Raw genomic sequence first — 18,364 nt, forward strand, 5'->3', positions numbered from 1 at the left:
GAGTGAGTTGTTTCTTAGCTTCCCAAAGAGCTGGAAGCAAGATGCTTTGGGGCGTATCTCCGTGTTTGGAAATGATTCAGCACTTTGTGCCTTGGAGCTCTTGGGCAATGTAGCACACCCAGAGCAGAAGTTCTACTTCAGCCAGGTCAGGCCTGCAAAGGAACTGCGTTTCACAGGCCTTTGTAAGAGATATTCCCGGTAGGCTGTAAGAGCTCTGTGCAGAGCGAGTTGTTTCTTAGCTTCCCAAAGAGCTGGAAGCAAGAAGCTTTGGGGCCCAACTCGCCCTTTGGAAAGAAGACTGCACGTAGTGCCTTACAGCTCTAGGGCAATGTAGCACACCCAGAGCAGAAGTTCTACTTCAGCCAGATCAGGCCTGCAAAGAAACTGCGTTTCACAGGCCTTTGTAAGAGATGTTCCCGGTAGGCTGTAAGAGCACTGTGCAGACCGAGTTGTTTCTTAGCTTCCCGAAGAGCTGAAAGCAAGATGCATTAGGGACACTCTCCAGTTTGGATACAAGGCAGGGCCTTGTGCATGGAAGCTCTAGGGCAATGTACAACACCTAGAGCATAAGTTCTACTTCAGGCAGATCAGGCCTGCAAAGGAACTGCGTTTCACAGGCCTTTGTAAGAGATGTTCTCGGTAGGCTGTAAGACCACTGTGCAGAGCGAGTTGTTTCTTAGCTTCCCAAAGAGCTGGAAGCAAGATGCTTTGGGGCCTCACTCCCCCTTTGTATACAAGACTTGGCTTTGTGCCTTGAAGCTCTAGGGCAATGCAGAACACCCACAGCAGAAGTTCTACTTCAGCCAGATCAGGCCTGCAAAGAAACTGAGTTTCAAAGGCCTTTTAATAGATGTTCCCTGTAGGCTGTAAGAGCACTGAGCAGAGCGGTTTGTTTCTTAGCTTCCCAAAGAGCCGGAAGCAAGATGCTTTGGCTCCCAACTCGCCCTTTGGATAGAAGCCTGCACATTGTGCCTTTCAGCTCAAGGGCAATGTAGCACACCCAGAGCAGAAGTTCTACTTCAGCCCGATCAGGCCTGCAAAGAAACTGCGTGTCACAGGCATTTGTCAGAGATGTTCCCAGTAGGCTGTAAGAGCACTGTGCAGAGCGACTTGTTTCTTAGCTTCCCAAATATCTGGAAACAAGATGCTTTGGGGCCTCTCTCCGTCTTTGGAAATAATGCAGCACATTGTGCCTTCGAGCTCTCGGGCAATGTAGCACACTCAGAGCAGAAGTTCTACTTCAGCCAGATGAGGCCTGCAAAGAAACTGCGTTTCACAGCCCTTTATAAGAGATGCTCCCGGTGTGGTGTAATAGCACTGTGCACAGTGAGTAGTTTCTTAGCGTCCCAAAGAGATGGAAGCAAGATGCTTTAGGGCCTTTCTCCACTTTGGATACAAGGCAGGGCCTTGAGCCTTGAAGCTCTAGGACAATGTAGCACACCCACAGCTGAAGTTCAACTTCAGCCACATCAGGCCTGCAAAGAAACTGTGTTTCACAGGCCTTTTGTAAGAGATGTTCCTGGTAGGCTGTAAGAGCACTGTGCAGGGCGAGCTATTTCTTAGCTTCCCAAAGAGCTGGAAGCAAGATGCTTTGGGGCCTCTCTCCCCCTTTGGATACAAGGCAGGGCCTTGTGCGTTGAAGCTCTAGGGCAATGCACAACACCCACAGCATAAGTTCTACTTCAGCCAGATCACGCCGGCAATGAAACTGCGTTTCACAGGCCCTTGTAAGAGATGTTCCCGGTAGGCTGTAAGAGCACTGAGCACAGCGAGTTGTTTCTTAGCTTCCCATAGAGCTGGAAGCAAGATTCTTTAGGGCCTCTCTCCAGGTGGATACAAGGTATGGCCTTGTGCATGGAAGCTCTACGGCAATGTAGCACACCCAGAGCAGAAATTCTACTTCAGCCCGATCAGGCCTGCAAAGAAACTGCATGTCACAGGCCTTTGTAAGAGATGTTCCCGGTAGGCTGTAAGAGCACTGTGCAGAGCGAGATGTTTCTTAGCTTCCCAAAGAGCTGGAAGCAAGATGCTTTGGGGCCTCTCTCCGTCTTTGGATACAAGGCAGGGCCTTGTGCGTTGAAGCTCTAGGGCAATGAACAACACCCAGAGAATAAGTTCTACTTCAGCCAGATCAGGCCTGCCAAGGAACTGCGTTTCACAGGCCTTTGTAAGAGATGTTCTCGGTAGGCTGTAAGAGCTCTGTGCAGAGCGAGTTGTTTCTTAGCTTCCCAAAGAGCTGGAAGCAACATGCTTTGGGGCCTCCCTCCCCCTTTGGATTCAAGACTGGGCTTTGTGCCTTGAAGCTCTAGGGCAATGAAGAACACACACAGCAGAAGTTCTACTTCAGCCAGAAGAGGCCTGCAAAGAAACTGAGTTTCACAGGTCTTTTAAGAGATGTTCCCGGTAGGCTCTAAGAGCTCTGAGCAGAGCGGTTTGTTTCTTAGCTTCCCAAAGAGCAGGAAGCAAGATGCTTTGGATCCCAACTCGCCCTTTGGATAGAAGCCTGCACATTGTGCCTTTCAGCTCTAGGGCAATCTAGCACACCCAGAGCAGAAGTTCTACTTCAGCCAGAAGAGGCCTGCAAAGAAACTGTGTGTCACAGGCCTTTGTAAGAGATGTTCCCGGTAGGCTGTAAGAGCACTGTGCAGAGCGAGTTGTTTCTTAGCTTCCCAAAGAGCTGGAAAAAAGATGCTTTTGGCCAAACTTGCCCTTTGGAAAGAAGACTGCACGTTGTGCCTTTCAGCTCTCAGGCAATGTAGCACACCCAGAGCAGAAGTTCTACTTCAGCCCGATCAGGCCTGCAAAGAAACTGCATTTCACAGGCCTTTGTAAGAGATGTTCCCGGTAAGCTGTAGGAGCACTGTGCAGAGCGAGTTGATTCTTAGCTTTACAAAAAGCTTTAAGCAAGATGCTTTCGGGCGTATCTCCGTCTTTGGAAATGATTCAGCGCTTTGTGCCTTGGAGCTCTAGGGCAATTTAGCACACCCAGAGCAGAGTATCGACCTCACACAGATCAGGCCTGCAAAGAAACTGCGTTTCACAGCCCTTTGTAAAAGATGTTCCCGGTATGGTGTAATAGCACTGTGCACAGTGAGTTGTTTCTTAGCATCCCAAAGAGCTGGAAGCAAGATGCTTTAGGGCCTTTCTCCAGTTTGGATACAAGGCAGGGCCTTGAGCCTTGAAGCTCTAGGGCAATGTAGCACACCCAGAGCAGAAGTTCTACTTCAGCCAGATCAGGCCTGCAAATAAACTGCGTTTCACAGCCCTTTGTAAGAGATGTTCCCGGTAGACTGTAAGAGCACTGTGCAGAGCGAGTTGTTTCCTAGCTTCCCGAAGAGCTGGAAGCAAGATGCTTTAGGGCCTCTCTCCAGTTTGGATACAAGGCAGGGCCTTGTGCATGGAAGCTCTAGGGCAATGTACAACACCTAGAGCATAAGTTCTACTTCAGGCAGATCAGGCCTGCAAAGGATCTGCGTTTCACAGGCCTTTGTAAGAGATGTTGTCGGTAGGCTGTAGGAGCACTGTGCAGAGCGAGTTGTTTCTTAGCTTCCCAAAGAGCTGGAAGCAAGATGCTTTGGGGCCTCCCTCCCCCTTTGGATACAAGACTTGGCTTTGTGCCTTGAAGCTCTAGGGCAATGTAGAACACCCACAGCAGAAGTTCTACTTCAGCCAGATCAGGCCTGCAAAGAAACTGAGTTTCACAGGCATTTTAAGAGATGTTCCCTGTAGGCTGTAAGAGCACTGAGCACAGCGGTTTGTTTCTTAGCTTCCCAAAGAGCTGGAAGCTAGATGCTTTGGATCCCAACTCGCCCTTTGGATAGAAGCCTGCACATTGTGCCTGTCAGCTCTAGGGCAATGTAGCACACCCAGAGCAGAAGTTCTACTTCAGCCCGATCAGGAATGCAAAGAAACTGCGTGTCACAGGCCTTTATAAGAGATGTTCCCAGTAGGCTGTAAGAGCACTGTGCAGAGCGAGTTGTTTCTTAGCTTCCCAAATATCTGGAAACAAGATGCTTTGGGGCCTCTCTCCGTATTTGGAAATAATGCAGCACATTGTGCCTTCGAGCTCTAGGGCAATGTAGCACACTCAGAGCAGAAGTTCTACTTCAGCCAGATCAGGCCTGCAAAGAAACTGCGTTTCACAGCCCTTTGTAAGATACGCTCCCGGTATGGTGTAATAGCACTGTGCACAGTGAGTAGTTTCTTAGCGTCACAAAGAGATGGAAGCAAGATGCTTTAGGGCCTTTCTCCAGTTTGGATACAAGGCAGGGCCTTGAGCCTTGAAGCTCTAGGGCAATATAGCACACGCACAGCTGAAGTTCTACTTCAGCCAGATGAGGCCTGCAAAGAAACTGCGTTTCACAGGCCGTTTGTAAGAGATGTTCCCGGTAGGCTGTAAGAGCATTGTGCAGGGCGAGCTGTTTCTTAGCTTCCCAAAGAGCTGGAAGCAAGATGCTTTGGGGCCTCTCTCCCCCTTTGGATACAAGGCAGGACGTTGTGCGTTGAAGCTCTAGGGCAATGCACAACACCCAGAGCATAAGCTCTACTTCAGCAAGATCAGGCCTGCAAAGGAACAGCGTTTCAAGCCTTTGTAAGAGATGTTCTCTGTAGGCTGTAAGAGCACTGTGCACAGCGAGTTGTTTCTTAGCTTCCCAAAGAGCTGGAAGCCAAAAGCTTTCGGGCCCAACTCGCCCTTTGGAAAGAAGCCTGCACGTAGTGCCTTACAGCTCTAGGGCAATGTAGCACACCCAGAACAGAAGTTCTACTTCAGTCAGATCAGGCCTGCAAAGAAACTGCGTGTCACAGGCTTTTGTAAGAGATGTTCCCGGTAGGCTGTAAGAGCACTGTGCAGAGCGAGTTGTTTCTTAGCTTCCCAAAGCGCTGGAAGCAAGATGCTTTTGGCCCAACTTGCCCTTTGGAAAGAAGACTGCACGTTGTGCTTTTCAGCTCTCGGGCCATGTAGCACACCCACAGCAGAAGTTCTACTTCAGCCAGATCAGGCCTGCAAAGAAACTACATTTCACAGGCCTTTGTAGGATATGTGCCCGCTAGTCTGTAAGAGCTCTGTGCAGAGCGAGTTGTTTCTTAGCTTCCCAAAGAGCTTGAAGCAAGATGCTTTGGGGCCCAACTCGCCCTTTGGAAAGAAGACTGCACGTTGTGCCTTTCAGCTCTAGGGCGATGTAGCACACCCAAAGCAGAAGTTCTACTTCAGCCAGATCAGGCCTGCAAAGGAACATCGTTTCACAGGCCTTTGTAAGAGATGTTCTCGGTAGGCTGTAAGAGCACTGTGCACAGCGAGTTGTTTCTTAGCTTCCCAAAGAGCTGGAAGCCAAAAGGTTCGGGCCCAACTCGCCCTTTGTAAAGAAGCCTGCACGTTGTGCCTTTCAGATCTAGGGCGATGTAGCACACCCAAAGCAGAAGTTCTACTTCAGCCAGATCAGGAATGCAAAGAAACTGCGTTTCACAGCCCTTTGTAAGAGATGTTCCCGGTATGGTGTAATAGCACTGTGCACAGTGAGTAGTTTCTTAGCGTCCCAAAGAGATGGAAGCAAGATGCTTTAGGGCCTTTCTCCAGTTTGTATACAAGGCAGGGCCTTGAGCATTGAAGCTCTAGGGCCATGTAGCACACCCACAGCAGAAGCTCTACTTCAGCCAGATCAGGCCTGCAAAGAAACTGCGTTTCACAGCCCTTTGTAAGAGATGTTCCCGGTAGACTGTAAGAGCACTGTGCAGAGCGAGTTGTTTCTTAGCTTCCCGAAGAGCTGGAAGCAAGATGCTTTAGGGCCTCTCTCCAGTTTGGATACAAGGCAGGGCCTTGTGCATGGAAGCTCTAGGGCAATGTACAACACCTACAGCATATGTTCTACTTCAGGCAGATCAGGCCTGCAAAGTAACTGCGTTTCACAGGCCTTTGTAAGAGATGTTGTCGGTAGGCTGTAAGAGCACTGTGTAGAGCGAGTTGTTTCTTAGCTTCCCAAAGAGCTGTAATCAAGATGCTTTGGGACCTCACTCCCCCTTTGGATACAAGACTTGGCTTTGTGCCTTGAAGCTCTAGGGCAATGCAGAACACCCACAGCAGAAGTTCTACTTCAGCCAGATCAGGCCTGCAAAGAAACTGAGTTTCAAAGGCCTTTTAACAGATGTTCCCGTTAGGCTGTAAGAGCACTGAGCAGAGCGGTTTGTTTCTTAGCTTCCCAAAGAGCTGGAAGCAAGATGCTTTGGATCCCAACTCACCCTTTGGATAGAAGCCTGCACATAGTGCCTTTCAGCTCTAGGGCAATGTAGCACACCCAGAGCAGAAGTTCTACTTCAGCCAGATCAGGCCTGCAAAGGAACTGCGTTTCACAGGCCTTTGTAAGAGATGTTCCTGGTAGGCTGTAAGAGCACTGTGCAGGGCGAGCTGTTTCTTAGCTTCCCAAAGAGATGGAAGCAAGATGCTTTGGGGCGTATCTCCGTCTTTGGAAATGATTCAGCACTTTGTGCCTTGGAGCTCTAGGGCAATGTAGCACGCCCACAGCAGTAGTTCTACTTCAGCCAGATCAGGCCTGCAAAGAAACTGCGTTTCACACGCCTTTGTAGGAGATGTGCCCAGTAGGCTGTAAGAGAACTGTGCACAGCGAGTTGTTTTTTAGCTTCCCAAAGAGCTGGAAGCAAGATGCTTTGGTTCCTCACTCCCCCTTTGGATACAAGACTGGACTTTGTGCCTTGAAGCTCTAGGGCAATGTAGAACACCCACAGCAGAAGTTCTACTTCAGCCAGATCTGGCCTGCTAAGAAACTGAGTTTAACAGGCCTTTTTAAGAGATGTTCCCGTTAGACAGAAAGAGCACTGAGCAGAGAGAGTTGTTTTTAGCTTCCCAAAGAGCTGGAAGCATGATGCTTTGGGGCCCAACTTGCCGTTTGGATAGAAGCCTGCACATTGTACGTTTCAGCTCTAGGGCAATGTAGCACACCCAGAGCAGAAGTTCTACTTCAGCCAGAACAGGCCTGCAAAGGAACTGCGTTTCACAGGCCTTTGTAAGAGATGTTCCCGGTAGGCTGTAGGAGCACTCTGCTGAGCGAGTTGATTCTTAGCTTCACAAAAAGCTTTAAGCAAGATTTTTGGGGCGTATCTCCGTCTTTGGAAATGATTCAGCACTTTGTGCCTTGGAGCTCTAGGGCAATTTAGCACACCGAGAGCAGAGTTTCTACTTCACCCAGATCAGGCCTGCAAAGGAACTGCGTTTCACAGGCCTTTGTAAGAGATGTTTCTGGTAGGCTGTAAGAGCACTGTGCCGAGCGAGTTGTGTCTTAGCTTCCCAATGAGCTGGAAGCAAGATGCTTTGGGGCCTCTCTCCCCCTTTGGATACAAGGAAGGGCCTTGTGCGTTGAAGCTCTAGGGCAATGTACAACACCCAGAGCATAAGTTCTAATTTCAGCCAGATCAGGCCTGCAAAGAAACTGCGTTTCACAGGCCTTGGTAAGAGATGTTCCCGGTAGGCTGTAAGAGCTCTGTGCAGAGCGAGTTGTTTCTTAGCTTCCTAAAGAGCTGGAAGCTAGATGCTTTGGGCCCAACTCGCCCTTTGGAAAGAAGACCGCACGTTGTGCCTTTCAGCTTTAGGGCAATGTGGCACACGCAGAGCAGAAGTTCTACTTCAGCCAGATCATGCCTGCAAAGAAAGTGCGTTTCACAGGCCTTTGTAAGAGATGTTCCCGGTAGGCTGTAAGAGCACTGTGCAGAGCGAGTTGTTTCTTAGGTTCCCAAAGAGCTGGAAGCAAGATGCTTTGGGCCCCAACTCGCCCTTTTTAAATGAGACTGCACGTTGTGCCTTTCAGCTCTCGGGCAATGTAGCACACACAGAGCAGAAGTCCTACTTCAGCCAGATCAGGCCTGCAAAGAAACTGCGTTTCACAGGCCTTAGTAAGAGATGTTCCCGGTTGGCTGTAAGAGCACTGTGCAGAATGAGATGTTTCTTAGCTTCCCAAAGAGCTGGAAGCAAGATGCTTTGGGGAGTATCTCCGGCTTTGGAAATGATTCAGCATTTTGTGCCTTGGAGCTCTAGGGCAATGTAGCACACCCACAGCAGAAGTTCTACTTCAGCCAGATCAGGACTGCAAAGGAACTGCGTGTCACAGGCCTTTGTAAGAGATGTTCCCGGTAGGCTGTGAGAGCACTGTGCAGAGCGAGTTGTTTCTTAGCTTCCCAAAGAGCTGGAAGCAAGATACTTTGGGGCCTCTCTCCGTTTTTGGAAATAATGCAGCTCTTTGTGAATTGGAGCTCTAGGGCAATGTAGCACACTCAGAGCAGAAGTTCTACTTCAGCCAGATCAGGCCTGCAAAGGAACTGCGTTTCACAGGCCTTTGTAAGAGATGTTCTCGGTAGGCTGTAAGAGCAGTGTGCAGACCGAGTTGTTTCTTAGCTTCCGGAAGAGCTGGAAGCAAGATGCTTTAGGGCCTCTCTCCAGTTTGGATACAAGGCAGGGCCTTGTGCATGGAAGCTCTAGGGCAATGTACAACACCCAGAGAATAAGTTCTACTTCAGCCAGATCAGGCCTGCAAAGGAACTGCGTTTCAGAGGCCTTTGTAAGAGATGTTCCCGGTAGGCTGTTAGAGCTCTGTGCAGAGCGAGTTGTTTCTTAGCTTCCTAAAGAGCTGGAAGCTAAATACTTTGGGCCCAACTCGCCCTTTGCAAAGAAGACTGCACGTTGTGCCTTTCAGCTCTAGGGCAATGTGGCACACGCAGAGCAGAAGTTCTACTTCAGCCAGTCAGGCCTGCAAAGAAAGTGCGTTTCACAGGCCTTTGTAAGAGATGTTCCCGGTAGGCTGTAAGAGCACTGTGCGGAGCGAGTTGTTTCTTATGTTCCCAAAGAGCTGGAAGCAAGATGCTTTGGGCCCCAACTCGCCCTTTTTAAATAAGACTGCACGTTGTGCCTTTCAGCTCTCCGGCAATGTAGCACACACAGAGCAGAAGTCCTACTTCAGCCAGATCAGGCCTGCAAAGAAACTGCGTTTCACAGGCTTTTGTAGGAGATGTTCCCGGTAGGCTGTAAGAGCACTGTGCAGAGCGAGTTGTTTCTTAGGTTCCCAAAGAGCTGGAAGCAAGATGCTTTGGGCCCCAACTCGCCCTTTTTAAATAAGACTGCACGTTGTGCCTTTCAGCTCTCGGGCAATGTAGCACACCCAGAGCAGAAGTTCTACTTCAGCCAGATCAGGCCTGCAAAGAAAGTTCGTTTCACTGGGTTTGTAAGAGATTTCTCCGGTAGGCTGTAGGAGCACTGTGCTGAGCGAGTTGATTCTTAGCTTCACAAAAAGCTTTAAGCAAGATGCATTGGGGCGTATCTCCGTCTTCGGAAATGATTCAGCACTTTGTGCCTTGGAGCTCTAGGGCAATTTAGCACACCCAGAGCAGAGTTTCTACTTCACCCAGATCAGGCCTGCAAAGAAACTGCGTTTCACAGCCCTTTGTAAGAGATGTTCCCGGTATGGTGTAATAGCACTGTGCACAGTGAGTTGTTTCTTAGCGTCCCAAAGAGCTGGACGCAAGATGCTTTAGGGTCTTTCTCCAGTTTGGATACAAGGCAGGGCCTTGATCCTTGAAGCTCTACTGCAATGTAGCACACCCACAGCTGAAGTTCAACTGCAGCCAGATCAGGCCTGCAAAGAAACTGCGTTTCACAGGCCTTTTGTAAGAGATGTTCCCGGTAGGCTGTAAGAGCACTGTGCAGGGCGAGCTGTTTCTTAGCTTCCCAAAGAGCTGGAAGCAAGATGCTTTGGGGCCTCTCTCCCCCTTTGGATACAAGGCAGGGCCTTGTGCGTTGAAGCTCTAGGGCAATGCACAACACCCAGAGCCTAAGTTCTACTTCAGCCAGATCAGGCCTGCAAAAGAACAGCGTTTCACAGGCCTTTGTAAGAGATGTTCTCGGTAGGCTGTAAGAGAACTGAGCACAGCGAGTTGTTTCTTAGCTTACCAAAGAGCTGGAAGCAAGAAGCTTTGGGGCCCAACTCGCCCATTGGAAAGAAGCCTGCACGTAGTGCCTTACAGCTCTAGGGCAATGTAGCACACCCAGAGCAGAAGTTCTACTTCAGCCAGATCAGGCCTGCAAAGAAACTGCGTTTCACAGGCCATTGTAAGAGATATTCCCGTTGGCTGTAATAGCTCTGTGCAGAGCGAGTTGTTTCTTAGCTTCCCAAAGAGCTGGAATCAAGATGATTTGGGGCCTCCCTCCCCCTTTGGATACCAGACTGGGCTTTGTGCCTTGAAGCTCTAGGGCAATGAAGAACACCCACAGCAGAAGTTCTACTTCAGCCAGATCACGCCTGCAATGAAACTGCGTTTCACAGGCCCTTGTAAGAGATGTTCCCGGTAGGCTGTAAGAGCACTGAGTACAGCGAGTTGTTTCTTAGCTTCCCATAGAGCTGGAAGCAAGATTCTTTAGGGTCTCTCTCCAGGTGCATACAAGGTATGGCCTTGTGCATGGAAGCTCTAGGGCAATGTAGCACACCCAGAGGAGAAGTTCTACTTCAGTCAGATCTGGCCTGCAAAGGAACTGCGTTTCACAGGCCTTTGTAAGAGATGTTCTCGGTAGGCTCCAAGAGCTCTGTGCAGAGCGAGTTGTTTCTTAGCTTCCCAATGAGCTGCAAGCAAGATGCTTTGGGGCCTCACTCCCCCTTTGGATACAAGACTGGGCTTTGTGCCTTTAAGCTCTAGGGCAATGTAGAACACCCACAGCAGAAGTTTTACTTCAGCGAGATCAGGCCTGCAAAGAAACTGCGTTTCACAGGCCTTTGTAAGAGATGTTCTCCGTAGGCTCTAAGAGCACTGTGCAGAGCGAGTTGTTTCTTAGCTTCCCAATGAGCTGCAAGCAAGATGCTTTGGGGCCTCACTCCCCCTTTGGATACAAGACTGGGCTTTGTGCCTTTAAGCTCTAGGGCAATGTAGAACACCCACAGCAGAAGTTTTACTTCAGCGAGATCAGGCCTGAAAAGAAACTGCGTTTCACAGGCATTTGTAAGAGATGTTCCCGGTAGGCTGTAAGAGCACTGTGCATAGCGAGTTGTTTCTTAGCTTCCCAAAGAGCTGGAAGTAAGATGCTTTGGGGCGTATCACCGTGTTTGGAAATGATAGAGCACTTTGTGCCTTGGAGCTCTAGGGCAATGTAGCACACCCAGAGCAGAAGTTCTACTTCAGCTAGATCAGGCCTGCAAAGGAACTGCGTTTCACAGGACTTTGTAAGAGATGTTCACAGTAGGCTGTAATACCACTGTGCACAGCGAGTTGTTTCTTAGCTTCCCAAAGAGCTGGAAGGAAGATGTTTTGGGTCCCAACTCACCCTTTGGAAAGAAGCCTGCACGTAGTGCCTTACAGCTCTAGGGCAATGTAGCACACCTAGAGCAGAAGTTCTACTTCAGCCAGATCAGGCCTGCAAAGAAACTGCGTTTCACAGGCCTTTGTAGGAGATGTGCCCGGTAGGCTGTAAGAGCATTGTGCAGAGTGAGTTGTTTCTTAGCTTCCCAAAGAGCTGGAAGCAAGATGCTTTGGGGCCCAACTCGCCCTTAGGAAAGAAGACTGCACGTTGTGCCTTTCAGCTCTACGGCAATGTAGCACACCCAGAGCAGAATTTCTACTTCAGCCAGATCAGGCCCTCAAGGAAACTGCGTTCCACAGGCCCTTGTAAGAGATGTTCCCGGTAGACTGTAAGAGCACTGTGCAGAGCGAGTTGTTTCTTAGCTTCCCGAAGAGCTGGAAGCAAGATGCTTTAGGGCCTCTCTCCAGTTTGGATACAAGGCAGGGCCTTGTGCATGGAAGCTCTAGGGCAATGTAGCACACCCAGAGCAGAAGTGCTACTTCAGCCAGATCAGGACTGCAAAGGAACTGCGTTTCACAGGCCTTTGTAAGAGATGTTCCCGGTAGGCTGTAGGAGCACTCTGCTGAGCGAGTTGATTCTTAGCTTCACAAAAAGCTTTAAGCAAGATTTTTGGGGTGTATCTCCGTCTTTGGAAATGATTCAGCACTTTGTGCCTTGGAGCTCTAGGGCAATTTAGCACACCGAGAGCAGAGTTTCTACTTCACCCAGATCAGGCCTGCAAAGGAACTGCGTTTCACAGGCCTTTGTAAGAGATGTTTCTGGTAGGCTGTAAGAGCACTGTGCCGAGCGAGTTGTGTCTTAGCTTCCCAATGAGCTGGAAGCAAGATGCTTTGGGGCCTCTCTCCCCCTTTGGATACAAGGCAGGGCCTTGTGCGTTGAAGCTCTAGGGCAATGTACAACACCCAGAGCATAAGATCTACTTTCAGCCAGATCAGGCCTGCAAAAAAACTGCGTTTCACAGGCCTTGGTAAGAGATGTTCCCGGTAGGCTGTAAGAGCTCTGTGCAGAGCGAGTTGTTTCTTAGCTTCCTAAAGAGCTGGAAGCTAGATGCTTTGGGCCCAACTCGCCCTTTGGAAAGAAGACCGCACGTTGTGCCTTTCAGCTTTAGGGCAATGTGGCACACGCAGAGCAGAAGTTCTACTTCAGCCAGATCATGCCTGCAAAGAAAGTGCGTTTCACAGGCCTTTGTAAGAGATGTTCCCGGTAGGCTGTAAGAGCACTGTGCAGAGCGAGTTGTTTCTTAGGTTCCCAAAGAGCTGGAAGCAAGATGCTTTGGGCCCCAACTCGCCCTTTTTAAATAAGACAGCTCGTTGTGCCTTTCAGCTCTCGGGCAATGTAGCACACACAGAGCAGAAGTCCTACTTCAGCCAGATCAGGCCTGCAAAGAAACTGCGTTTCACAGGCCTTAGTAAGAGATGTTCCCGGTTGGCTGTAAGAGCACTGTGCAGAATGAGATGTTTCTTAGCTTCCCAAAGAGCTGGAAGCAAGATGCTTTGGGGAGTATCTCCGGCTTTGGAAATGATTCAGCATTTTGTGCCTTGGAGCTCTAGGGCAATGTAGCACACCCACAGCAGAAGTTCTACTTCAGCCAGATCAGGACTGCAAAGGAACTGCGTGTCACAGGCCTTTGTAAGAGATGTTCCCGGTAGGCTGTGAGAGCACTGTGCAGAGCGATTTGTTTCTTAGCTTCCCAAAGAGCTGGAAGCAAGATACTTTGGGGCCTCTCTCCGTCTTTGGAAATAATGCAGCTCTTTGTGAATTGGAGCTCTAGGGCAATGTAGCACACTCAGAGCAGAAGTTCTACTTCAGCCAGATCAGGCCTGCAAAGGAACTGCGTTTCACAGGCCTTTGTAAGAGATGTTCTCGGTAGGCTGTAAGAGCAGTGTGCAGACCGAGTTGTTTCTTAGCTTCCGGAAGAGCTGGAAGCAAGATGCTTTAGGGCCTCTCTCCAGTTTGGATACAAGGCAGGGCCTTGTGCATGGAAGCTCTAGGGCAATGTACAACACCTAGAGCAGAAGTTCTACTTCAGCCAGATCACGCCTGCAAAGGAACTGCGTTTCACAGGCCTTTGTAAGAGATGTTCCCGGTAGGCTGTAAGAGCACTGTGCAGAGCGAGTTGTTTCTTAGCTTCCCAAAGAGCTGGAAGCAAGATGCTTTTGGCCCAACTTGCCCTTTGGAAAGAAGACCGCACGTTGTGCCTTTCAGCTCTCAGACAATGTAGCACACCCAGAGCAGAAGTTCTACTGCAGCCAGATCAGGCCTGCAAAGAAACTGCGTGTCGCAGGACTTTGTAAGAGATGTTCCCGGTAGGCTGTAAGAGCACAGTGCAGACCGAGTTGTTTCTTAGCTTCCCGAAGAGCTGGAAGCAAGATGCTTTAGGGCCTCTCTCCAGTTTGGATACAAGGCAGGGCCTTGTGCATGGAAGCTCTAGGGCAAGGTACAACACCTAGAGCATATGTTCTACTTCAGGCAGATCAGGCCTGCAAAGGAACTGCATTTCACAGGTCTTTTTAAGAGATGTTCTCGGTAGGCTGTAAGAGCACTGTGCAGAGCGAGTTGTTTCTTAGCTTCCCAAAGAGCTAGAAGCAAGATGCTTTGTGGTCTCACTCCCCCTTTGGATACAAGACTCGGCTTTGTGCCTTGAAGCTCTAGGGCAAAGTAGAACACCCACAGCAGAAGTTCTACTTCAGCCAGATCAGGCCTGCAAAGAAACTGAGCTTCACAGGCCATTTAAGAGATGTTCCCGGTAGGCTGTAAGAGCACTGAGCAGAGCGGTGTGTTTCTTAGCTTCCCAAAGAGCTGGAAGCAAGATGCTTTGGATCCCAACTCGCCCTTTGGATAGAAGCATGCACATTGTGCCTTTTAGCTCTAGGGCAATGTAGCACACCCAGCGCAGAAGTTCTAATTCAGCCCGATCAGGCCTGCAAAGAAACAGCGTTTCACAGGCCTCTGTAAGAGATGTTCCCGGTAGACTCTAAGAGCACTGTGCAGAGCGAGTTGTTTCTTAGCTTCCCAAAGAGCTGGAAGGAAGATGCTTTGGGGCGTAACTCCGTCTTTGGAAGTGATTAAGCACTTTGTGCCTTGGAGCTCTACGGCAATGTAGCACACCCAGAGCAGAATTTCTACTTCAGCCAGATCAGGCCTTCAAGGAAACTGCGTTTCACAGGCCCTTGTAAGAGATGTTCCCCGGTAGGCTGTAAGAGCACTGTGCAGAGCGAGTTGTTTCTTAGGTTCCCAAAGAGCTGGAAGCAAGATGCTTTGGGCCCCAACTCGCCCTTTTTAAATAAGACTGCACGTTGTGCCTTTCAGCTCTCGGGCAATGTAGCACACACAGAGCAGAAGTCCTACTTCAGCCAGATCAGGCCTGCAAAGGAACTGCGTTTCACGGGCCTTTGTAAGAGATGTTCCCGGTAGGCTGTAAGAGCACTGTGCAGAGCGAGCTGTTTCTTAGCTTCCCAAAGAGCTGGAAGCAAGATGCTTTGGGGCCTCTCTCCCCCTTTGGATACAAGGCAGGGCCTTGTGCGTAGAAGCTCTAGATCAATGAACGACACCCAGAGAATAAGTTCTACTTCAGCCAGATCAGGCCTGCAAAGGAACTGCGTTTCGCAGGCCTTTGTAAGAGATGTTCCCGGTAGGCTGTAAGAGCTCTGTGCAGAGCGAGTTGTTTCTTAGCTTCCTAAAGAGCTGGAAGCTAGATGCTTTGGGCCCAACTCGCCCTTTGGAAAGACGACTGCACGTTGTGCCTTTCAGCTCTAGGGCAATGTGGAACACGCAGAGCAGAAGTTCTACTTCAGCCAGATCAGGCCTGCAGAGAAACTGCGTTTCACTTTGTAAGAGATGTTCCCGGTAGGCTTTAAGAGCACTGTGCAGAGCGAGTTGTTTCTTAGGTTCCCAAAGAGCTGGAAGCAAGATGCTTTGGGCCCCAACTCGCCCTTTTTAAATAAGACTGCCAGTTGTGCCTTTCAGCTCTCGGGCAATGTAGCACACACAGAGCAGAAGTCCTACTTCAGCCAGATCAGGCCTGCAAAGAAACTGCGTTTCACAGGCTTTTGTAGGAGATGTTCCCTGTAGGCTGTAAGAGCACTGTGCAGAGCGAGTTGTTTCTTAGGTTCCCAAAGAGCTGGAAGCAAGATGCTTTGGGCCCCAACTCGCCCTTTTTAAATAAGACTGCCCGTTGTGCCTTTCAGCTCTCGGGCAATGTAGCACACCCAGAGCAGAAGTTCTACTTCAGCCAGATCAGGCCTGCAAAGAAAGTTCGTTTCACTGGGTTTGTAAGAGATTTCTCCGGTAGGCTGTAGGAGCACTGTGCTGAGCGAGTTGATTCTTAGCTTCACAAAAAGCTTTAAGCAAGATGCGTTGGGGCGTATCTCCGTCTTCGGAAATGATTCAGCACTTTGTGCCTTGGAGCTCTAGGGCAATTTAGCACACCCAGAGCAGAGTTTCTACTTCACCCAGATCAGGCCTGCAAAGAAACTGCGTTTCACAGCCCTTTGTAAGAGATGTTCCCGGTATGGTGTAATAGCACTGTGCACAGTGAGCTGTTTCTTAGCGTCCCAAAGAGCTGGACGCAAGATGCTTTAGGGCCTTTCTCCAGTTTGGATACAAGGCAGGGCCGTGAGCCTTGAAGCTCTACTGCAATGTAGCACACCCACAGCTGAAGTTCAACTGCAACCAGATCAGGCCTGCAAAGAAACTGCGTTTCACAGGCCTTTTGTAAGAGATGTTCCCAGTAGGCTGTAAGAGCACTGTGCAGGGCGAGCTGTTTCTTAGCTTCCCAAAGAGCTGGAAGCAAGATGCTTTGGGGCCTCTCTCCCCCTTTGGATACAAGGCAGGGCCTTGTGCATTGAAGCTCTAGGGCAATGCACAACACCCAGAGCCTAAGTTCTACATCAGCCAAATCAGGCCTGCAAAGGAACAGCGTTTCACAGGCCTTTGTAAGAGATGTTCTCGGTAGGCTGTAAGAGAACTGTGCACAGCGAGTTGTTTCTTAGCTTCCCACAGAGCTGGAAGCAAGAAGCTTTGGGGCCAAACTCGCCCTTTGGAAAGAAGCCTGCACGTAGTGCCTTACAGCTCTAGGGCAATGTAGCACACCCAGAGCAGAAGTTCTACTTCAGCCAGATCAGGCCTGCAAAGAAACTGCGTTTCACAGGCCTTTGTAAGAGATATTCCCGGTAGGCTGTAAGAGCTCTGTGCAGAGCGAGTTGTTTCTTAGCTTCCCATAGAGCTGGAAGCAAGATTCTTTAGGGTCTCTCTCTAGGTGCATACAAGGTATGGCCTTGTGCATGGAAGCTCTAGGGCAATGTAGCACACCCAGAGGAGAAGTTCTACTTCAGTCAGATCTGGCCTGCAAAGGAACTGCGTTTCACAGGCCTTTGTAAGAGATGTTCTCGGTAGGCTCTAAGAACACTGTGCAGAGCGAGATGTTTCTTAGCTTCCCAATGAGCTGCAAGCAAGATGCTTTGGGGCCTCACTCCCCCTTTGGAGACAAGACTGGGCTTTGTGCCTTTAAGCTCTAGGGCAATGTAGAACACCCACAGCAGAAGTTTTACTTCAGCGAGATCAGGACTGCAAAGAAACTGCGTTTCACAAGCCTTGGTAAGAGATGTTCCCGGTAGTCTGTAAGAGCACTGTCCACAGCGAGTTGTTTCTAAGCTTCCCGAATAGCTGGAAGCACGATGCTTTTGGGCCTCTCTCCAGTTTCGGTACAAGGCAGGGCCTTGTGCATGGAAGCTCTAGGGCAATGTAGCACACCCAGAGGAGAAGTTCTACTTCAGCCAGATCAGGCCTGCAAAGAAACTGCGTTTCACAGGCCTTGGTAAGAGATGTTCCCGGTAGTCTGTAAGAGCACTGTCCACAGCGAGCTGTTTCTTAGCTTCCCAAAGAGCTGGAAGCAAGATGCTTTGGGGCCTCTCTCCAGTTTGGATACAAGGCAGGGCCTTGTGCATGGAAGCTCTAGGGCAATGTACAACACCTAGACCACAAGTTCTACTTCAGGCAGATCAGTCCTGCAAAGGAACTGCGTTTCACAGGCCTTTGTAAGTGATGTTCTCGGTAGGCTGTCAGAGCACTGTGCAGAGCGAGTTGTTTCTTAGCTTCCCAAAGAGCTGGAAGCAAGATGCTTTGGGGCCCAACTCGCCCTTTGGAAAGAAGACTGCACGTTGTGCCTTTCAGCTCTCGGGCAAGGTAGCACACCCAGAGCAGAAGTTCTACTTCAGCCAGATCAGGCCTGCAAAGAAACTGCGTTTCACAGGCCTTTGTAAGAGATGTTCCCAGTAGCCTGTAAGAGCACTGTGCAGAGCGACTTGTTTCTTAGCTTCCCAAAGAGCTGGAAGCAAGATTCTTTAGGGCCTCTCTCCAGTTTGGATACAAGGAAGGGCCTTGTGCATGGAAGCTCTAGGGCAATGTACAACACCTAGAGCATAAGTTCTACTTCAGGCAGATCAGGCCTGCAAAGGAACTGCGTTTCACAGGCCTTTGTAAGAGATGTTCACGGTAGGCTGTAAGAGCACTGTGCAGAGCGAGTTGTTTCTTAGCTTCCCAAAGAGCTGGAAGCAAGATGCTTTGGGGCCTCACTCCCCCTTTGGATACAAGACTCGGCTTTGTGCCTTGAAGCTCTAGGGCAATGTAGAACACCCACAGCAGAAGTTCTACTTCAGCCAGATCAGGCCTGCAAAGAAACTGAGTTTCACAGGCCTTTTAAGATATGTTCCCCGTAGGCTGTGAGAGCACTGAGCTGAGCCGTTTGTTTCTTAGCTTCCCAAAGAGCTGGAAGCAAGATGCTTTGCATCCCAACTCGCCCTTTGGATAGAAGCCTGCACATTGTGCCTTTCAGCTCTAGGGCAATGTAGCACACCCACAGCAGAAGTTCTACTTCAGCCCGATCAGGCCTGCAAAGAAACTGCATGTCACAGGCCTTTGGAAGAGATGTTCCCGGTAGGCTGTAAGAGCACTGTGCAGAGCGAGTTGTTTCTTAGCTTCCCAAAGAGCTGGAAACAAGATGCTTTGGGGTCTCTCTCCGTC

The sequence above is a fragment of the Equus caballus genome, chromosome 1 (genome assembly GCF_041296265.1).
Source record: "Equus caballus isolate H_3958 breed thoroughbred chromosome 1, TB-T2T, whole genome shotgun sequence".
Taxonomy (NCBI): Eukaryota; Metazoa; Chordata; class Mammalia; order Perissodactyla; family Equidae; genus Equus; species Equus caballus.